We start from the raw sequence: 23797 nt of genomic DNA, 5'->3' as shown, positions 1-23797 counted from the left end.
CAGCACTAAAGACCAGTAAAGACAGTGGAGTTTACCATCTTCGTTGGGTAGGGCTAATGCAAATTAGCAGCAAGATCAAATGCTATGTGTCCACTAAGCATCTCATCTCTCCACCTTGCTTGACATTCTTTCTTCCTTTTTGGTCTGAGGTATTAATAAAAAAATGACAAGATAGAAATCAGTGTCAAACATAAAAAGTGTTTATTACCCATACGAAATCTAATACTGCATTTCCTCCAGTAGCAGCAGTTGATTGATGAGGCTGACATGTAGGAACATTCTTTTGTTTTGACAAGTTTGATAGAGCCTTTGACTTGGCATTTTTTTTTCCTGATGGATAAAAATGAAACAGGTATGGCAGCCGTAATATATATAGAATTCTTTTTGGTATAGTTACTGTCTGTTGCAAAATCCTGATCTTTGGAAATAACAATCTTTTGGATCAGGTAGCAAGCTTTCTCTCCAGCTTCCTTTGGGTTAGATTTGCATACTTCTACTTCTGCAGCATCCTTACCTGTCCTTTCATGACAGTGGTACATATCCTTCTGCCAGGCAGTATATAAAATCAATTGGTTTACTACCTTTATAGTCCCTGAATTTTCTTACAGATATTAATTGAGAGCAACCCCTTATTCTTTTGTGCTCCATCATATTACCTTCTCTTATAGCCTGTCAAGATAAAGTTGTGTGTCAAGGCCAGTGTGCTGCTTTATGGATTATTAATGTCAGTAAAAATTAAATGGTGAGCACTTGGTTTCATGTCATGCTGCTGTTCCTGGAAATCTCTACATTAAAAGTGCTTGGGCAGTTTTCCATGTTACAAAGAAAATAAAAATAGACCAGTTAAATCTGACTTTGTTTTTAACAAGGGATATAATGAGAGAGAATTACAGAACTAGTTCTTAAATTGAAGATTTATGTCTTCTACAAACCTAGACTTCAAATATTACAAAAAGTACAAGACCCAGTCCTACTAAAGCCTAACAACACACAGTGCTTGAAGTGGAGGTCTTTGTACTATTTTCATTAAGTGTTAGGTGCTGTCAGGTTGGTGGGATTAATTCACCCCAAAAATGAAAGGACAGCTTACAAACCAGAAAGTTAACATGGCCATTGAAATGCCGAGAGAAAGTAGTTTGTATTTTCTCCCCTTATCTGTAACTGATCAGAGGCAAAATTTGTAGTTGTAGTTCTGTGTCACTTGTACACTTCCTGGTGAGGAGTAGGGGAGGACTTGGCCAGCTCTGCTGATGGCTAGCAGGTGATAGGCACAAAGATACCAGCATGTTTCCTCCATGAGGTAGGGGCCAGGCACCATGGAAGGGATCAAGGATGCTGCCTGAGTGGGCATGTGGAAGGACAATAGGGAGGAGGCAAATCTGGAGATGTGAGCAGAGCTACTTCTCATTTACTGTATTGTGCTTTGACTGTTAGAAAAGCCAAACCTCTGTAAAGGAGAAGCTCGGTTTTCTCATATTTTCTGTGGTTGTGGAAGTGTGTCTACTTTGGGCTCTCATTAGCTTCTTTTTAGGCAATGAGCCAGCCACAAGAAGCCAGGGTTGTCATTCAGAGGCAACTGTCTCATGGTGGGATTTTGGCTACTGGGTCAGTATCTTTGGGATTTTGCTCTAAACATGTTATAAGTACATCAGGCTATGTAGTTCAAAAATGCAAATCACCCTTCCTGAATCATGGTAAGCTGCTTTGAAATGACTGCTCCCACAAGGCTTAGCAACACAAACCATGTTGGGATTCAACAGTGTCTTCAGAAAACATCTGTATTTCTGAAATGACATGTTGGCAGTATTCTTGTAATGGCTGAAGGTTTCCTATCTTGCTTTGGTGGTCAAATTGACCACAGCTTTGTCCTGCATAAGCAGAGCAATGAAGGTATGTATTCAGGTATGCCTGTCTTGGAAGCTGGGTGATTTTGAGGTTTATGGCAGGTGCCATTATATTAATGGGGGGGAACTCTGAAGTTGGACTAACCTCGTTCATAATAAAACAGTGAATTAGAGATTTCTACAAAGATCTGAAACTCTGTAATTTGAATTCCTGTGTGGTTTGGTTTTAACAGCTATAAATAAAACTAATTCAGAGGAAGTGTTTTTACTGATTAAAAAAAGAAAACAAAAATAGCTCGGTAACATCAGATGTATCGTTAGCTTTTGTCATTTGCTTTTAAGGCAAGCAACACATTTTACCCTGAGATAAATCAATTATTCTATCACTGGCAGAGTTCACACATGATAAAATATCTGTCATGTCTATGAAAAAAAACTGTAGACTTTGTTTGTCAATAATAACTTCTCTGGGCTCTAAAAATACTCATCATTCAAGTCTTTGCAGCCCAGCACTTCTGGCTGGAGTCTTCCTGCCACAGCATCAGAGTTAGAAATCTCAGTGCTGATGTAGTGATCACTGCTACTCACTCTTTTAAAAAGGCAAGAAATAGTACAAGTGAAACATAAATGATTAGTAAGATAATACTGTTTCTATGTTACTTCACCAAGAGCAAGACAGATGTCTGAGCTGTGAGCTTGGATCAGTAGGTAGAGGTGGACACTGTATGCCTACAGTAGGGAAGCCAGAGATAATGTATCCTGTGAAGGACAAAACAGCTAAACAGGGCTGGAAATGGATAATGAAACTTTTGGAGAATGTGTTGCAAAGGTGAGCCACTTAAAGTGGTCCTTGTGTCCACTAGAAGCACTAGGCCCAGCTCAGACTCTAATCACATCCTGTGTAAGGGTCTTAAATTGCCTAAGTTTGGATGAGAAGCATTGGCTTCTGTGATTTAATATGACTGGGAGCTAAAACTTGCTCACAGAACTCAAACTCAAATGTGAATCTCTAGGACGTCCAAACACGAAATGGTGCAGCCTGGCTTTCAGACTGGGAGGCAGCTCCAGGTGGTGGGTCAGTACATAAATTTAAGAGATGAGTACCCTTTATGTTAGCAGCTTGTGGTTTTCTCAAGAGTTAATTTTTCTGACCTAATTTTCCCTTGAGTTTATTCCAAGTTATCTTAATCACATGCTATAAAGTAATTAAAAAATATGGGTCTTTAGATCCTTCCCTCAAAGGGCTCAGAAGGCAGTATGTGGGTCAGGGGAATGTTGGCACTGGATTCTCATCAGACTGTGACAAGATAAATTATTCCACCATTTGCGAGAGCAGAATATAATGAGGTTTGACATAGTGAAAACTGAGCTCATTCTGTGACTAAAATTCTACATATAAGGCTGGTTTTGAAACATCCCCAAGAGGTGTTTGTGCAGCTGTTTAATACTGTGAGTTTTCTGTATAGATGCTTAAATAGGCTTGCAAGATCGTCTGGTACAGCTGTGGCACAATGAAGATCTAGGGAGAGTCAGAGGCAGATCCCAAGCTGTCTCTTTGTCCTGTGAATGTTCAGGGACTAAAATTTAAAGAAACCCAAACAAAAACCAACACAGTGGTTTAGCTGGAATGAGCCAGAGGCCCTTGGCTGTGGAGAGGGCATTTGGATTAATGGCCTGGCTGAGTGTTCGAAGGCAGAGGCTCTGAGCAGAAACTCTACTGTGTTACAGAAGTGCCTTTCCTAAGACGATCTGTCAAAACTGCTAAATTGGGACGAAACATGGCAGGTGAGCAATAGTTCCTGCATGTAACAAAAGTCCAGGATCTGACTGAAAACATTTCAGTTCACTGCTGAGAAATGTTTGCTAGAAAGAAGAGCACTAATGATTTCAACATACATGTAAGCAGGCAGAGTGTTTCTTTGCCTATTATTTCTGCCTGTTTCTGTGATCTGTAGAAATAGGCATCTGGAAATGCCCATTTCTGTAGATCTGTAGATTTCCTTTCTCTGAAAACAGAGAGCAGATACTAATGTGTAGCTAATAAACCACAACAAAACCATGTCTGAATTTTACAGACTTCAACTGCTAGCTGGATCAGCAAGAGCTGCAGCTCTGCAAGCAGATCAGTCAGCAGCCAATGTAACGCTGGAAGAGGATTATCTAGCGAGCGAGTCACTAGAGGGCACCCGGCGCTGTGCAGCGTGGGCTTGATGCTGTGCAGCACGGTTGTGTCGCACACGGGCTGCACGTGCAGTGTGTGTGCGCTGACAGACATAAACAGTACATTCAAACTTGGTGTATACATAACAGATACCCAAAACTGAAGACAAGGCATTTCTGGAGAGATGATGCTTTCCCGTCATCCTTGGAGAGAGACAGAACAGAACCAAGGTCTGTCTGTCTGGCCCACAGTTTTATATCCACACCAGGGAAGATGTGGCTGGCAAATATATAACTGTGTGATATGTTGTCTTCCTCCCCGAGGCAAAATATTACACTCTTAAGAACTGCAAGCATCCTAAAGCTCTGGTAGCTGTGGATTTTGTGTTTAGCTATGCCAGGAAGTTATGATGACTTTGACTCCTTCAATCATGGGAAATGCCCCATGTGCAAAATTGTGTTACTCAGGCTGTACTTACAGTCATGAACTTGATGCCTATGGAGTATCTGGGGATTTCTGAAAGGAAAAACCAAGTCCACTGTAATATTAGTAATATGCATAATATTTTTCTGTCCTGCAATATTCAGTATTGCCTTAATTAATTTTCCATCGTGATGGCAGTACGATCCAGGAGCAGAGTTAAGAGATCCCCAAGAAGGCTGTGCTGGGTATCCTCCAGGAGATGGGTGTGGAGAGTGCTCACAACCTCCAGTGCTGGCTGCTGGGGCTGTCTCGTGAAGCAAGGAGCACTTTGCGTGTGCCTATAAGACCCTCTGAGAAAGAAGCCTCAGCATCACCCTACTGGCTCCAAAGCAGGGGATGCTGATTCCACTCTTCTGCCACCCCCAACATAGTAACTGATGGATGTTTTCAGGGTGCCTGAAAAAAAAACCACCCAGGCTCAGTTGCAGCTTGTCTGGAAACTCCCCCCAAACATCCCTCCTGGGTAGCATAAAGACAGATTCTCAGCTCTGTTTTCCTTACTCTGTTCTCCGTGACTATTTAACCATGTTACCCTCTAAAAAACCCCTCAGTGCTTATAGAGAGAGTCTCTCAGGTGCTGTCTTTACATCAAAAACTTTCTTTCCCCTCTGCAACACAGGCACCCATCTGTGAGGGTATAGATTTATCTGGGAAGCTTCTGTTCTCTGTACTCCTCTTTCCAGTGGTGTTTACATAGAAAGTCTAAGAAATAATACCTATCTGGTGCTTTGAATTTACCTGCCTGGAAAACTCCAATCATCCATCACATGAATAATAACACTTCTACATCTTCAACAGTTCCAGAAACATTAATTCAAATTATGATACAGCTGCAGGGCTCTGGATTAGTGATTTATCTAGGCAGTGGATTTGCAATTGGACTGTAAAGCTATATCCAGTATGGTCTCAATCAGAGAAAAGACTGGTCAAACAGCTGACTTTCCATGCTTCCAAAGAAAAACAAAAAGAGGGAAAGGGGGAAGAAAGAGAAAGTTCAGTCAGTGTGGCTGCTTCTGTGCTGCAGATTTGTGGTTCCCTGGAAGCAGTGGTATAGCTGGTCAAACTGTAATTAAAGCTAAAATGAAGTGTTTTGTTTGAATACATTACATGCTTTGGGAAAGAAACATTTGCCAAACTCTCCTGTGCTGACACTGAGTTTTAAAGATGGAGTTTTAGTTAATTAGCCCTTTTTTCAGATAGCCAAGCAGGCAGGATGCTGGACAAGAGTTACTGGCCTCTAAGGAGCATAGGCTGATGATTATGTTATTCGAGCCAGAATATTTCACAAGTTCAGGCTGTTTCAAATTACCCTTTTCCATATACACAAAATAGAAGCTGCTCTTCCACCTTAGTGACTGGCCTGTGTTATGACATTGCTTTGTCTTATGTGGCAGGCAAGTAATTCTGTTGGTTGGCTATTCGGTCAACGCACAGTACAGTGAAGTGACTTGAGCAGCACAAAGGAGAACCTAAATGACATGATGAATAATAAATCCAGACTCTGGCCATGGCTGCTAGTCTCAGTGAAGTAGCCCCCAGCTTTTTCCATTTCATTAGATTTTGGGGGGTTTTAATCTAATAGCTCAATAAGTGCCAAAACAAAGGAAAAAAGGAAAAAGTCAGATTAAAATCCCCAATAAGATAACTGGAAATTTATAATAATACTAGAATGTTTGTCACACTCCTCTGATTAGGATTCTGTGCTGCTTGCCCTCAAATTAGCATGTAGATGAATTGTTTGGGATTGGAGCTGGTTGGATGCAGATGGTCCAGACACCAAGTGGGTGGGGATGGTTCCAAGGTAGGTTGTGCTTACGAAGAGAGACTGCTCTGACAATGGGCTTCAGGAAGCCTGGGACTGGGAAGAAAGTGAGAGTTTAAGGGTTTTGTTGTTAAATATAACTGAGTAACACCATAGTTGCCTTCATCATTTTTCTTGTAGAAATGAGGCATGTTGAACTGCTTCCAGGTAGCAGATGGTAAGGATCTCACTTTCTTGTTGGCTAGATCTATGACTGGCTGGGAAGCAGCTTTTCTTTTGTATTGTAGGATCTGTTGTGGGAATTCTCAAGGAGAAAAAAACATAATTTAAAGACTTGGAAACAATTCCCATTATTCCTGGACTGGGAGGTAGATCCTGCCTCAACAGAGTGCTTCAAGCCCATCTCTGCTCAGAAAAAGAGTCAGGTATCTACTTTCACAATTGCTGATTTGGAGCCATAAATTGATATGGCTTTTTCATTACTATCCAGTTTTCTTTTTTTATTTGGCTGTTGATAAAGTCTTCACAGACATACTTCAAATTAAGATAGGAATAGATATTACTGTTCCATCTCTGTTATCAAGACAGTCACTTGCAGCTGATGGTCTTTCCAATATTAATCAATGATTGAAGTAACCCATTGTCTTGAGTTAGCCAAATTAGACCCTACAGGAGAAATAAAATTAGTAGCACTCAGACTTTCTGTTTGTCTCTACAAAGTGTTTGAAGCCTTCATTTGAGCCATGACAAAGTAAACGCTGCTGACTGTGTTACACTTTGTATATTTGAGTTTTACTGTCCAAGGCTAAGGAGAGGATTTCCCAGTAAAACTATGGTTGTCCACCAGTCAGGCTTCCTCTGACAGTCTGTTTCTCTAAGAGGTGTTTCAGTTTGGGATTTGTATTTCTCTTAACTGTACTTCAGCCATGGTGCTGGCAGGCCTGTGATGCTGACTGGTAACTGATGATATAGCAAAGATAATAGCCAAGGCAGTTGGCAGAATTTTAGGGGTGATGGCAAAGTTGTTATGGTTTTAAATGACAAAATGTGTAAAGTGCCTATGGCTCTATAAAGATGCTTAAAGAATAAATAAAATAAATTGGACCATCTGGCACTCACAACTTTCTACATAGTATTAGCCAGCAGTTCATAGGAAATTAAAACATGATAATATTGTCTGTCTCATTGGTTGTTAGGAGTGATCATTGTCAAACACATGTAAACACTGAACTGGAATTTCTGGAAACAGCAGCGCATGCAAAATTGGCAGAAAATCACAGCACTCTGGGGATCATAGTAACTGGAAATAGAGTCCAGTGAGCCTGGAAAGACTCTTGGATCTGCAGGACAAGTAAAGGCTGGCTCCCTGTGCCAAGAAGCTGACAGGCTGAAGTGCTGCTGGAGATGTGGCACTGCACTAAGCTGTCTAATGTCTTGCAGTCTGTGGGGTTGATAGGGCTGAGTGGCATGATGTGCTGGTTCCAAATTGCTTGCTGCAATCCTTTACTCATCCTTCAGGAAGGCCAGTTGTTAGGAGGTTGTAAAGGGTGCTTTGAATAACAGACTCTGGTGTGCGCGTTGGTTAACTCTTACTGTTTTGTAAGTGCTAATGAGAGAGCTTGTATGAACAGGCATCTTATTTAACAAATTGTAACCTACTGACCGCTTGGTTTAGTTGAGTTGAAAATATGAGCTTCTCCTCCCATGCTCATTTTTAAAATTCTTGGCCTATGCACAATAGATCTGAACTATTTTCTTCTTTATTTGAACCTTTCTTGAACCTTTTTATTATGTCTTTTTTCCTTTTTTTTTAGTATCATAAATTTCAGTTATAAGATTGAAAAGGAAAATGTAGTAATTGGAAACCTTTATTAAGCTCTAGTGCTTGATGTCTTCATTTCTTTGTTCAGATGCATGTAACTTAGAAAAAGTTGGAAAGAAAGCTCAAAAGGGTGCTGCCCAATTTGTGCTGAATAGATAGATCTGTTTTGTCACCTACTTGTTAATGAGATTAAACTTAAACTGTGGAAGAAATGGACAACCCTGAGCTTCCAGTCTGGCTGTGTCTAGTAGATTATGATAGAAAGCAAAGCTTGTTTTCATTTGAGCAGCAGCTTCAGATCTATCTACCTCAAAATCTATCAGCATATTGGTGCTGTATTTATGCTTATATGGGACTATTTGACTTGGAATATAAAACAGAAAGTTGAGCTGTCATTTTAAAGTGGGCAGCCATAAGGAGATCATGTACCACATAGAAGCTATGAGACAGAAGAACTTGAACTCCCTTGGTAGGAATTAAAGGTAAAAAGCACTGCTTGCCACCAGAAGCCAATGAGATGGATTGGTTTTCCTCCATTGTAGCAGAGCTGTGGCACATGCTTACACATCAGTGATGTGTCTAAAGAAAGGTCTTATTTGCTTCCTTTCCTTTCTTTTAGTTTTTTAAAGATGACAGTTGTGGCTGAGACTTGTAAAAGGGACATCTCCCCACCCCTGATCCTTTCTGCTTTTTGTTATATGGTGAGAATTTTTCCTCCCTGGACCTGACTGCAGGATCCAGAAGTGCTTCTCAGTGCTAATAAACTGTTACTGTATTTCTGAGCATTTCATGTCGCAGTTATAAAGAAAACTCTTTAAAGTACGATGAAAGCAATGCAAGTCAAGCTGATGCTTGCAGCTGGAATCCCTGACACAAGGCGGTGAGCACAGGCAGAAGTGAGGAGAGACAAGCTTCATCCTACAGTTCCTTCTTTTAGGAGCAGAAGTAGCTGATATCTAGTGGTTTTAATAAAATGAGACTTTGGATATGACTCATTTCATCCAGCTTTTGCTGCTTAGAAATTAAGTGTCAGGTCTTAACTAGATTCAGTAGCCACCTGAGAGAGATGGGAATCTCTAGGGACCACTTTGTTCCACCTTGTTAGATACCCGTCATTAAGTGAGCTGAGAGGAGTTCCATTGATCATTGTGTTTTCCAAAGAATAAAACTGTTGATACCACAAGATTTGACTTTCTAAACAGGCTTGTTCATAGATGTAGATTTGAGTAAAAACATTTCATTTAACTTGATAAATGTAGAAGAAAATTATTTTTGGGAGGATTTAAAACCTTGGCTTTTGTACAAAAACTTCATTGAAAGACTTGTATTGCTCTGTTCCATATGAAAATAAGGTCTCCGATGTTTCTTGTATGGCAGGTTCTGCTGAGACTGGGTGTGAAAAAGTCCCATCTTCCGAAGCTGATGAAGAATGTTTTGAATTTAAAAATTAATTTGGATTGATTGGTTTTGTGCCTTTTTGTTTGTTTCTACAGCCTAGTGAGAATTACAGATGAGGCAATATGTTGTTGGAAAAAAGTAGTTGGAGGTGAGGTATCTGAAGGAGATACAGTTTACACAGTGCCAGGGTTATGTCTGCTTGGTTGCCTGTAAGTGTGACTGAGCAGTGCTGTTGACAGCAGCCAACAAAACATTACACTGGCCTTAAAAAGTGTTTCCTTGTTTCAGGAAAAGGATCTTGAATTTTTGTAGACATATACCACTTGAGGCTTTAATTTCTAAAGCTGATGAAGTGGCTAAATTTGAGTGGATTTTCCTGGAGATAGCAGAAAATGTTCTTGCTCTATTTCCACTAGTTGCCAAAGCTTTTGAGTTGTGTTCTCAATTGCAGGGTGGGTAGGGCCAAACAAGGCAAAGGTTGAAAGACTTTTATTGTGGGCAATGCAGTGTAGTGTTGCTTCATTTTAATTCAGGAACAGCTGTATTGCTTTAGCTGAAATTAAATAAAAAATAAAGATTAAAGAGATTGCTTGAGGCATAAGCCCAGCATGTAAACCTTCAGCCTAAAGTTTGGCAATGGCATAAATAACTGACAATAGGGCCTTATACTGGAAAGTGTTGGGCAACTTGGATAATGACAATTATGATCCTTCAGATACATTTAAATGGAACCATCCAGTGCCCATTGTTTTCCTGGGTCTCTTGCTTGCAGCTGGCATTGTTTCTTTCATATAGAAAGAAATACTGAAGCTTTTTGTGTACTGGAAAAAATAAATTTCTCTATGCTGAGAATTGTGTAATTTGCCAAAAGTTGGCCAGAAACGTTAGAGTAACTCTCTCAAGTACCCTTTTAAGTTAACTCTGGTTTCTGTATCTCAAACACAGTTGTTTTGTTTTGGTTTATTTTGAGCCATCACGGACTTTTTTTCCCTTTCTGTACAGCTCATGTAACTTGCACATGACAAGAGATCATTTGCAGTTACCATAAGGTTTTGGTGGCTTTGGTGGTTGTGTGAGATTTTGCTTTCAGTGACTGTAGCCAAAGCCCAAGAGCTAAAACTGCCTCTTCAGTGGCAAAAATTTTACACAAGTGAGATCACCAGAGGTACGTCCCCAGGTCAGCAGAGGATTCAGCCATTTTCTCCATTGTCCTCTAGCTAGCACTGCTGAAAAACCCTGACACTGTCAGCCTGTTGGTAGTGCACCAACACAAAGCTCAGCTTCCCGTTTCACACCATCTTCCACATCATGTGGTGCTTTGGCAATGCACACGGCGAGATGCTCAGTCTAACAGCCTTTGTCTCAAGTCCAGTGCCTGGTGCTAGCCTGACCGGCAGCAATCTGCGTGATTGAAGTAGAGCTGGTGCCAGGTTTTGTGACATGGGTGAGATCAGAATTTTAAACAGGCAGACAACTGATCAAAATGTGGCTGTTGAGGACCTTCAGCTCTGAATCCCTTTTTCCTACATTTGATTGTGCGCCAGGTACTGTCCCTTCAAAGCTGGCTGCTGAGAATCCTTTTTATCCTATTCTTTACAGAAGTGTGAGATTGATAGTGTGAGGGAAGGGTTATCTTTTATATCTGAGAGGTGAGGAAAGTAAAGAAGAACTTCTACATCATTGGCTTATGCATAATGGTCTTTAACAGACGGCTTGTTGTTGATATTTTTAAAAAGTGCTTTTTTAAAATGCTGGTATGCTATTGAAAACCAGAGCTATTTCTAATTTTTAAGACTGGTTTCTTTTGTTTTGTTGTACCTTCTTGGTTTTTCCTACTTCATTTACAAAGGGAAGCTGTACACAGCAAAATAGGAAAGCAAAATAGTAATTAAATGTTTGTTTGGATGAGGCAGGGTTAAAACCCAGCTTGCTGTGTGAACAAAAGCAACTGAGTTTTTGATTTAGCAGCGTCTGATGCAGGGGATGTTCTTACTCCAAATTCAGTCACCATGGAAACAAAACTTCTCTTTAAGCATGCTGTATCTTTGACAGAGCAAGAGGCTTCTTTTTGGCAGACATTTTTCCATCTTCTTTGTAGATGGTGAATACTTCTGGAATAAGCCACTTTCTTCTATCTTCTCTGAAAGTTTCTATAGTGCAATATACAGTGTTCCCCCTTGAAACAAAGGCATCACTTTTCAACAGGATGCAGAAATCTCAGGAAATTTTAGATGTCCCTTTTCCTCCAAAAACATCTAAAAATCAGAAACTTCACATGGTGAGAATTGGTAAGAAATTCTATAAAAAGGTGTTCTGACTCTTAGAGGTAGCAAAAGTATAAAGTGATGTGGAAATTGCTATGGTAACTACTTCTATTGTGTTCCTAAGTTAAAAGTCATGTAAAACCTGTGCAGACATTAGTGGATAGGTGAAAACTTGCCTAGGGCAGAGCTCATGTTGTCTGTCTTACTGCTGGAGTGGGTGCTCTGGGTGCCTGGTTCATGGTGCTGTGCATGTTGAGTGGTGACCTAGCTGCTCTTGAGCAGCTCTTGATGCTCCTGCTGTGTGGACTCTGCTTATTCCCTCTCCAGAGTTATGAACCACTGTTCTGCATCAGATGTGAAGAGATTGTCCTAATTATTTCATCTAATTAACCATTGATAATACAGCCATGTCCTTCCAGCTTAAGTCATTATGTCTGTGAGTGTGGCATTGAAATGGAGACAGACAGTAATGGGACTGTCCATCTCTGTAGGGGTTCCCACCACTTGGTGTCAATTTTGAATGGAGAGAAGAGCATTCAAAAAAATTCTGAAACCTTGAGAAGTGTCTGCTTTGAAGTATTGTGTCATTACATGGGGCTCACACTGCAGTGCTTTTTGTTCAACTCAGTATATCAGTGCTGTGTGGAGAGGTATGTGTCTGACTTCAAAACATCAGAAGATGGGTGTCTTTGCTAGGATTTGTTTTACTGTTCCTTAGGTTTGTTAACGGCACAGGCAGACTCATGAAGACTTTGGAGCTGATTGTAGTAAAAAGGCTGAAGAAAGTCATGGCAGGACTTTAATTGCTTTATGCCAATCAGTAGAATCAGCATTCCTGGATCTCATTATACTAAGTACTATGTGAAAGTTAAAAGGGAAAGAACCAGCTCTTCTCCAAAACTTTATAAGCCAAACACAGGTTATGCATTCTAGAGTGCCTGGGAGGAGGATTGCTGCTGGTTGCTGCAACATGCATTTGGCTTTTTAGATGGTTTTATGGTGGTAATGACACAGGAACCAGAACTGGTAAATTCCAGTGGGTCCTTTAAGGCAGGATCTGGACAAACATGCCACCTCTGCCGTGTCACTTGTGTTTGAAGAATCCAGTCAGGAAGTTTTCATATTGGCTTAGTACACTTTAAAAATTGTAAAAGGCTTGCTTGGAACATGCTTGTAAACTGCCACATGTTTGCATGTTTTACCTCATCCAGAAAATTATTCATGCCTGTTACCTGCTTAAAGCTCTGTGAACAACTCCTGTTAACAAGCTACAACTCCACACTTTTAATGTATGACATTTCAGCTTTTTGTACCAGGTTTTTTCAGACAATTCTGCAAGCTGGAGAGGACTTGATGCTTCATAAATGATTATATGTTTTAGTTCATTGACCTCATCACCCACTGTGCACGTTTGATACCAGCCTTGTGGAATGATGCTTGAAGACTTCAGGTTTAGCCTGGAAGTTCAGTATATGTTAAGATTTGGTGTAATGCCAGTCATGACAAGGACTCTGAACCATTAGAAAGAAGCAGATATATATCAGTACTGTTTGGATCACTGCAGGTATAAATGCTATTACATAGCAAGAGGATACCTCCATACCAAATTCCAGCACAGCCACATAATGAAACTTTAGGGTAGTTTCTGAAATTTAGTTTACAGAGAGCTCTTATTTGTGTCCCTAAAGACATATCACAGAATCACAGAATCCCAAGGGTTGGAAGGGACCTCGAAAGATCATCTAGTCCAACACCTAAGTTTTGACATCTTGCTGCATTACTAGTACAAACCATGAATTTACTGTACTTATTGGATGGTTATAGCCACATGTACTCCCCAAAGGGGAAATTACTCATTGTCAGCTCAAGTCTTATGCTTCTATTGGAGATTCTTCCTACTCATGTTTTGCTCTGTGGAAGAGTTTTGCCTACTAGCAACTTCACAATGTGAAGGAAGTTTAGGGTTAGATGATGTCAGCAGGAGGTCTATGGCACATTGTTATTTGGCTTTGCCAAAGAAAGCTTCTGTGTTAGGAAGAATTTGGGTATGATCTGTTACTTTTAGATAAAGAAGAACATTGCTATGTTGGGTAACTGGACTATTTCTGAACAGCCTGTTATACCTGAAAAATAACAAGAGGTGACAACCCTGAAGAAAATACTTCAGGGACTGTGAAAGTAGTCAGTAGATGAATGGACATAATTGCCATTCTGGCAGAATTAAGGAAATGGGCTCAAAAGTGTCAGGGTTATGAAGAAGATCCTACCTAAAAATGCAGGTAATGAGTGCAGAAACAGGCAGCAGTGTTTGGAGATATCACTGGAAAAAGACTGAGAAAAATGAGAGGCTTTCAGAAGCTGAAATGTGACAGGTAAGAAAATAAAATGGGGCTGAGTTGAAGTAAATACAACTATTGTTAATTTGTTTAGAAGTTTTACTCTTTTCTATAACTAAAAACCTGGTCCTCAGAAAGCCGCTTGGTCTTGTGGAGAGTGGTCTCCAAAGACTCCTTACTGGAGTGATTGAAAGCAGCTGCAGCTGCTGCATGATGCTGGAGGTGTTGAGAAGGATAGGAAGGATAAGCAAGGAGCTGAATTCCACATGAGTTTATCCAAAATATCACCAGCTAAAGCACAGGGAGCCCAGGGTCCAAAACCTGCTACTCCAAGGGTTCATGTGAAAGAAGCTAGGAGAGGTATATGAGATGCAGCTTACCCGTAAGTGCTCTGTGTGTGTCAGTCTGAACTGAGCTTTTCCTGGGTGTTTGATTTCTAGCCTGATGTTCCTATCACTGAACACATTCAGTTACCTTCACAGTGATGGGACTGAGTACTAAACACCAGAGAAGCCCCCAGAACCCTGCAGGATCTTTGTCTTGGAAATGACTTTAAATTGCCCTGAGATCTGTGTGCGGTTCTTACATGTCAGTGTGCTACACTGGCTCAGGATAACTGCACAGTCTCTTCTGTGTTCTCCCTGCAAAATTTTGGTAGTTATTTGTCCCATGTTTCTTTAGGAAACTTGAGTTGGTTAAAATGAGAGGCTAAAGACTGGAAATCCTGCATTTTTGCTGTCAGGTCCTTCCACAAGTGGTGTTTGGGTATATTAGCCGTCGTAGTAGGTTTGGAGACTTTTCTGTCTCTAGAACTGAGTGATTTGGACTTAAAGCATTAAATCCAAAGTATAAACTGTTGTGTTTGCCAGCTTGCAGTAAAGAGCAGAAACTGAAAAATGTAGAGTAACTGTGCAAGGCATCAAAGCACATAATACTGTGACCTTGAAACAGAGTGGAAAGGCTCATGGCACTAAAATTTCATAGAAAGTGTCACCCAGAGGTAGAGTGAGTGCTGCAATGGAAAAAACATGACATTTCTGTATTCAGCCGAGTTGTCTATGAAATGCCCTAATGGTGTTGTGTAGTATCATTGACCCCTGCTTTTACAAAGAGTTTTAATTCAATTACTCCAGGTAGCTAGAGACGTCTTTAAGATATTTGACTTGATTTGTTTGAAAAATGGGTCTGTCTGAACATCTTTCCGTGGTTACAGTAAATAATCAAATGTGTAAAGATGCTAAAATCAAATTAGAGGCAGACAGACTTCAGCTCAGCCTTCTTGGCTGCAGGCAGGAACAACAGTGCTGTATGCCTTAAATCTGAAAGTCAAAGGAGCTTCCAAGAAAGTTACTGGTAGAATAATATAAGAAACATGGTCTGTGCTGAGCAGTCTAGCTAGTTGTGTATTGAAAATCCTATACAATATTTAACCCAAATTTTCATTGTTGTATTGGTAAGAAATGCTCATTGGAATGCTGCAGTGGAAGATTTTCTACTACAGTATAAAACCAGGCTGTACAAGACGTGCCAAGGCACTCAGACTTTTCTAGATTACTGTGCAAACATATCAAATAAAGCAATTTTTTATTTGCATGATGCCTTACAATCAGTATTCAGTGCACTCACATCCTGAATAAACCTACATCCTTGGCCATGTGTTTTCCTCTTCAGTGAGGGAGGGATGTCAGGATGCTCAGCTCTCCAGTTACCTGACAGAAGGTTATATAGTTTATACATAACTATTTACTTGTATCCCAAAGTAGCCTGTGGTTATCATTTCTTCATACCAGTCAGCCACCAGCCATCAGTTTCACAGTTGAAGGGTTATATGTGAAATACTGTGTGTTTTTTCTGATGCTCACGGCAAAGCGCTGGTGTTTGCAATATATATGCAGAAAACTGTGTTTGGTCATAGACTGCCAATGAAATTAATTTCTAGAAACAATGGAAGCACCTACTTTCTGCAGAGCATTTTTACTACTGTTGCAATATTAAGCTAAAACACTTTGTCCAACAGTTGTCATTTGCTGTAGCTGGTAATTCGCTACTCAACAGGCATGCAGTCAGCATGGGCCTAGTACCAAGTGGGTGTGCTCAGATCTGCAGCCACAGGCTTTGGCATCAAAAAAGATAAACACTTGGGAGCTGCCTAGATCAGACTGTGCTGCCTGATGTATTTTACAGGGCACAGGAAAGCAGAATTAAAAAGCAGAGGGAGCCTACAGTCTCATTTGCATCAAAGTTAGTGATTCGGGTATGTTCATGGGAGTGGGAGCAAAGAAGGGTGGAAGGAAATGGCATAATGAGTTTTAGGATGCTGGGAATGCTTTGTGAGAATGCCAGAGTATGAGTCTGCACAACAAAATAAGGTTCTTTGCTACTAGAAAAGACTAAATCACTCCAGATTGGAGTTGCAATGTGCAGATCTTTCTATAACTTGAATCACAATATAATATTTTGAGATTAAAAGCATTCATTAGGCTTCTCTGTTCCTGAGGTGAGTTGCAGACACTGTGGGTCTCTCCCACATTTAAATCCTGAAGTGCAGATGAATGAGTAGCAAAGATGATGTGTCTGTTCGTTCAAAAACTGCTTGATGTCCTGACTCAGCAGTAAACCAACTCATCAGTGTGGTGGGAAGTTAATCTATGGGCTGAAGTTGTCATGTCTCCTGCAATCTTTTAAATCAAAGCCCCTGCCCTCCTTGTGAGCTTTGAATCCTTAGTGAAAATAAGCACGTGTCAGGGGATCCCTCCAGGGCTTCCACATAAAGGAAGACCAACAACCTTTCCCTGATTTCCAGAGTCTTCGCTGGCTTGAAGTGTTGCTGAGGCTGCTGAACATGTGTTGTTTGGAACTTGGAGACGTGTGATTTTAATGAAAACAGTACAGCTTGACACTGGGATGCAGTCTGGCCTTCATGGATGGTGTGGTTGGCCCCATGATGGGCAGTGTTCAGAACATGTCTGGTGGTGGTGGCTAAGGGTCTTCTCAAACCTCTCTGCAGGAAGAGCAACTCCAGTTCTATCCGGTAAATACACAGGTGGGAGTTCTGTTAATCAGGCATAGTTTGGTGGCTGTAACTCATTTGGATGAGGCTGCTTCTGAGAAGTAGGGCTGAAATTGTGGTCCATCAGATCAGGTCTGAGCGTGTTAAACTCTTGTTGCTTCCTCTGTTTAGGCCAGTCTGCCCAAGCAGGGAAGGCCACATTTCTGGGTAAATTTGGCCCAAAGTTGTTTTTAATGTCTCCAGCTTTTCTCTAATCCCCAAGCCAAGAAACTAACTGAACTTTCAGCCTCTTAATATGAGTGGAGAACATCCTGAAAATAATTGCTGCAAACAAAATTAATCTCACACTGCCTGCAGCACACCCCTGAAGGATTGCCTTCGAAGTGCTTGGAGTTAGATAAGAAATAAGCTCTCTTTAGTGATGCATGTGCTTTCTAAATAAACTCCTTTTAAACAGACTTGCTGCTTAAATCTGTTTATTTACTGTGGCACATTGTGGAGATTATGTTTTAAGGAGCTCAGCAACCAACATCAGAGCTTTTACATAAGTGAGATCTGAGGAAAAATGGGAGTGAGGTTTCAAATATCCCATTAATCTTTTCACTTTAGGTCTGAGCCAGCTTCAAATTGCACCGAACTGCTGCCAAGTGTGAGTGAGTTTCAGTCCAAATAAAGGAGACTTGGCAGGTCTGAGCCGCGAGGTTTTGTTTCAGGAGTGTTTCAAGGAGAGGAGAGATGGAGTTTTGGTTGAGGCTCTGCTGGAGCGATGCAGTGCTTTGTGGCAGCCCTGTGCCAGTTGGCCCCAGCTGCACGAGCTGAAGATGCACTTCTGCTTTTTACATTTCTTTGCTTGTGTTTTTAATCTGCATGTACAGAGGTAGCTGTTAAATGTTTGTACATGGGAAGCCTGGAGTTAGATGTGCCTTAATCCCACACACATGTGCTATTTGGCCTCTGCTGGTCACTGTGATTTAAAGCTTAAAGTTAAGTCTTTGCTTCAATGACAGATGCAGAATTGTGCTCCTTTTGGATAAAGTTCTCCTGCTCCCATTCACCTACGGTAAACTTGGATTCCTAGATATTGGTTTTCTGTAATGTAAAGCCAGAGAGATCAAAAGGGAATAACTAGAAACACGTGCTGTGAGCATGCTGCTGGCAGAGCTGTGGCCATGAGGCATAATGTGAGAAGCCGAGAAGTGATCACTGTGTAAGGGAGGGATGCAGTCTTACAGCCTACTCATGAAAATAGTAAGGCAGTTTCGGTTTTGCCTTTCATTCCTGGGGCTGTGGATGGAGAAAACTGTTATTCTGAGCTTGGTTTAGAGTCAAGGCTCCCTGCTTTACAGAGGACATGAGCATCAGCTACTCTTGCCAGGGTTTCAGGTATTAGTCTGGAAGTATTTGGCTGTGATCTGAGTGATGACATCCACCTCAGAGTGCTTGTTTGCTGCAAAGTACTTCCTGCTTCTGTGGGGTTTGGGGTGATGTGTGTCTAAATCTCTTGCAGAACCCAAGGATGAAACATGGAATTTCACAGGCCCTCATTCTTCCCTGTGTCATGCCCTTCCCATTCCAGTGAATGTTTTCACTCTGTATAAAGGCACTGTTAGTAAAAAAAGTAATTGAAGGATTACCTAGAAAACTATTGTATTTTTGGCACTAACATTTCGAAGCCTTCTACAGGCTTTGATGCCTCCACTTTGCCTTGTTTCTATGACTGTAGAGTCTCTGCTATTCTCAGCCTGGCTGCTAACTTTTCGAAGCTAAAGCATCAAAGAAAGCTAGATAGTTTGGAGCCTGCAGGCCTTTTTCTCTCAGCAGCCTCTGCTTGATTTTAAGATGATCCAAACTTCAAAACACAGCAAAATTCTGTAGTTGGATAAAACCTTTTCCAGGAAAGCTTTTGTGTATTTCTCCAGCCCAGTGACTTGTGCCTCTCTGTGGGAATGCAGGGACTAGGTTGCTACTGTTTGTACCTCTGTGCCTGGCAATACTGGATGTCCCTGGACAGTATTTTCTCACCCTTTTTCCCCCTAAAACTTGGTGGAGAAGAGTTGCTATATTTGGGTTTTCCTGCATCCTGAGAGTGAATGTGACAACCCACTGTGGAGACGGGGTGGTACATTCTCCCACCTTTCCTACTTTTGAGCTTTCCCACTTTTTATGGATCTCTTTTTTAAGGCCTGTTTTGACATTCCTTCTTTTCTCTTTCTGCTGACTTTAGCACTCCTCACACGCAGTTATTCCCTGAAGCCAAGCAAGACACCATCTCTGGTGCCCATGGTACATATAGAAATCCAAAGTGCACAGCTTTTTCTACACCTATAAAATCAGGTGTTAGCCATTTGCATCCCTGTGAAGATGTTCACTGAAAGGAGGATGGAGACTTTACCATGTTATCACCTGTCTGGCACTTGGCTAAAATTGAGTCCAAGTTTTGCTGAGGCAGAAACTTGGCCATTATAGCAGCAGATGTCGTTCTGCTGAATTTCTGAAGGAAATGTCACTGTGTGTTGGCACAGCTAAAGGCATGTTGTGCCTTGTAGGCCAGCCAGCAGGGACAGGATTTCTGGCTGGGAACTGTGCAATTCAAAAGCAAACGTACGTTTTATGTTCATGGTACCTGGGTCACTTGTCTGCTTCCTCTCAAGCCAATCTGTTGGTCTGGCAGAGCTGAATCTCAGACAGATTCAGAGCCAAGCAGCAACTTAAATGGACAGCCCACAGAGTGCTTTTTCCACAAGACTGTCTTCCATTGATGCTATGAATTAACACCTGCAGAGGCCTCTTCCAGTGTTTCTCCATATTTGACATGACAGAAAGGACATTGTTTTTTTCATCTGAGGAGGTTTGTCTCCTCGTGCTAAATAAGAGGCTCTGTTTCCCAGAACATCCCTGTTGGGAAATGCACTTGTCTGTAGAGGAATTTCTCCTTGGGTGAAATGCAGAGCACGCCACGGGTGTCTCTTCCATCAGTCAACTCTCTCTTGCAGTAAAGGTTTTTCCTACCAAATGCTGTTTAGTTCTCAGAACAACCCTGGTTATGATAGATTTAAAAAGGAAAAAAAAGAAAAATCTGGCATTTTTGCAAAGTGCAAAGGTTTCTGCATTGCACGCCTGGAGATCCCTGGAGATCCAGTTGTCTATGGAGCAGCATGGCAGTAGCAAGACACGTGAGTCAGGTGTGGTCTCTTTCTAGCTTCTAATGTTGTGCCAGTGCCACTCACAGCAGCTGCCCTTCACTTCCCTGGCCATCTCCAGAGCTCCAGGATGGAGGTCTGCACTCATCAGTGTCTGTGCATGCCTCAGTTCTGGATTGGATCCTTGAAGGAAACCCAAAAGTACAGTGTAAAATTGCTGGGGGAAGGAATGAAAATTGCCTCAATTTTCTGGACCAAAGAATGTCAAGAGCACCTTCCTAAGCAGTGAGTACCTGATAAGGGCTGAGCTACTCCTCTCCTTTCATCTTTTTATCTTTTGACAGTTAAGTATACACTGGTAAACCTTTGTTTCTTTCTCCACCCTTGGGGGAAAAAACAAACAACTTTCAGTCTCTACTGAATGCTGGTTGGGAAGTTGCCCCTTAGCAGTGTCTCTTAGTTCAGACTGGGGCTTTTGGTATTTTCAGATGGCCACGAGCAATCCCGTCCTCTCTGGTTGCTGCACTTGTTGGAGTTGTCCTTGTGCCTGAGCCTGTGAAAGGTGAGATTCAGCCAAGGGAAAATACGCTGCAGCCAGTGAGAAGCATTACAAGAAACCACCTCCTGGATGTAGATTTCTTGCAGTCTCTGCATTTTCTGCTTTTTCCTAAAGAGGAGAGTTTCTTTTTTCACCTTTTTTCAAGTTGGAAACTTCAGGAGATGCGGCTTTGTTTTGCTTGGAGGTAACTAAATATTGCTACATTAATTTAAAGTCCATTATTTAATAATAACTGACTGGAGGTTTGTTACGTGTGTAGCAGGTTGTGCCTGATGTGATTTTGAAAATGACCATGACATAAAACCCTAAGAGCAAGAATTTATACAAAAGAGATAAGAAATTTTTTAATAAGAAGAGAATGAGTTTGCCTTTCAATTTTGGTTTTGTTTTTCTTTTTTTCTGAATGTTGTCTGGGGCCAAAAATGTCACAGCACTTGGATTATCCTGAATATTGACATTCTCTCAACAGTACTTTTAAGGGCAAATATCTTCTGAAGTGCTGAATAACAGATCTTATACCCTTCCTTCAGAGGATATCTTGTGCAAGGCCATTAAATGCTCTCATGTTCCGTCAGCTAGTAACGTGGAATATAACTTTGCAAATGAAGTATCATAGAGTGTGCACTCAGAGGACAAACAAGTACAAAATGTGCATCTCATGATGGGATTTGGACCCTTTCCTTTAGTGGACCTTTCAGAGGTGCGTGTGGTTGGCCCCTGTGTACCTGAGTGCTTGTTCCTACCTTAGGTACTGAGAGAGTGTGAAACTGCTGTGTTATGCTTCAAACCACTAGGCACTAGGGGTGTCCAAAGAGCCTTTTGCATAACAACTTTGGTGTTTCTGTAATGTTACTTCTTATAGGATGGTTTCTCTGGGTGATGCATGAAGCTGAAATTTGGAAAGAAATATTAGGAGTAGCTGCTATGAAGTTTGAAGTTTAGAATAGTGTCCTTTTAGATTAAAAAAGAAAACTTGCTTGCTTTCTTTAAAATCTTAGTTGTACTAATACGGATCTGATCTTACGAGATAAGGGAGAGTTGTTTTTGAAGCAGAAAAAGAAACAAATGTGCAAATAACTGAAGAATGAAGAAGCAAACACTTTAAAACCCAGACACTTAAACCCCCCTACAACTACAACAATATGTTCACAAGAACATGATGTTAAACACTATTAAAACTAATAGTTTATTCTGGGGGGAAAAAAACCAATTCACCTGAAGTGCTGTGAGGCAGGGGCTTCAAAGAGTTGCCATCTTTTGAAATCTAGGCCTCTGACTGTCTTGGTTACCAATAAATGCATATCCCATGGAACTGAGATATTTAATGGGGAGGCTCTTCTTTTGTGCTTCATCTCTGCAGCCCTCGTATGCTGGGGCTGTGGATCTAGATAATCTCTGGGGGTTCTGACAAGCATTCTGCAATTGTTCCCAATGAAGCTGATATTTACTGAAGTCTCTTTGATCCTTTAAAAAATAGCAACTGCAATTTAGATGTTTACGGCGCATTTAATACACTTAAGTTGTTATACCACTTCTATATCATGTCCAGAAATAACATGCCCTCTATTGTAAACAGCAAGTCGTGGTATTGGCATTTCATTTTAAGTCTTGTGGCAGTCTCTTGCAATTCTAACAGTAATGAATGGCTCCATGGTATCCTAGCTACTTGTAGTAAAGTGCTATAAGTGTAACTGAGAGACACATTATTTCCAAATAAAACTGGGGGGATAATGTGTAAAAAGAGCATGATAAGCAGAAACAAATACCGTTTCTTGGGAGCAACACAGTCTACACTCTGGGTGATTGAAAGGATCCCTACAGCTGTCATAGATCTGATGAAAAATAGTTTCACTTTTTAAGGTATGAGGGAGAGAGTTTTTGCTTGTTGTTTGCTGTTGTGATGCTGTTGTTAGTCCTCAAAAGAAGCGATGGCTGTACATCACTCAGGGCTGTGCAAGGGCATCTGCAAACATGGGACCTTGTTGGCATAGAGGTGGCAGAGGTGCCTGCCCTGCACCCTCTCCAATGCAGAGCTTTTACTGCTCAGGCAATGCTCATGTACACTTTTGCCATTGCTTGCATGCAGTCCTGCTTGAGTGGATGGTTGCCAAGGGCTGTACAGCTCCAGGGTGGTGACATCTCGCCAGGGTCTCACTCTCCAAGGTGTTGCTAGTGTTTGGACAACAAACCACAAACCACCAAAAAAAGTTGGCAGTAAAGGACAAGAATACAAGGGTATATTTGACTTCTGTCCTTCAGCCCAAATGAAAGCAGTGCCTTGAACTACTGTTTTCCCCTGCTGTCAAATGTAACTTGGATAGGAATTAGAACTAGATTCTTGATGGTTTGTAATCATATAAGATCTCACAACAGTGTCTGAAAGTCTGTAGCTACTAACCCCAGTGTCCTGGCCACTTTCCAGCTCATATAATTACCATCTGTCTTTCTTGCCCCCTTCCCTCCGCACCCCCATACTTTCAATTAGATAAGTCATTCTTTACTACTCTCCAGAATAATGCATGTGCCTGTGTTCTCCCCCCAGAGAAAACCTTCAACACCCACTATATGTATTTGTTATTTAGACTTCATTTGTTTTACACTGTAGTTTTATTATCCAATTCGTATTATCATGTCAGTGTACCTGATGCAACCTGTCTAATTCTGGGGACTGGAAGTAGGTATCGCAGCATCCAGTTAATAAAATTATTAACTTTCTAAGCTCTGAACCCAATCAGTTGTTTAGACTCGTACCAGGCTCCTCAGTAGTGATTCTTGTCAAGAGGATGTCGGTTAACTCAATTGTACACAGTAATATAAACATCAGAAGTTAAGAGTCCTTAATGACTCATTTAATGAACCCTGGTGGTGTTGAAGGCCAGGTTGGACAGAGCCTTGGGTGAGATGGTTTAGTGGGAGGTGTCCCTGCCCATGGCAGGGGGATTGGAACTATGATCTTAGGGTCCTTTCCAACCCTAACTATTCTATGATTCTATGATTTCTGGCCACTGTGTGATTTTC

This window comes from Melopsittacus undulatus, chromosome 9, assembly GCF_012275295.1.
Source record: "Melopsittacus undulatus isolate bMelUnd1 chromosome 9, bMelUnd1.mat.Z, whole genome shotgun sequence".
In the NCBI taxonomy this organism is placed as follows: Eukaryota; Metazoa; Chordata; class Aves; order Psittaciformes; family Psittaculidae; genus Melopsittacus; species Melopsittacus undulatus.
Note: the sequence above shows the minus strand (reverse complement) of the source record.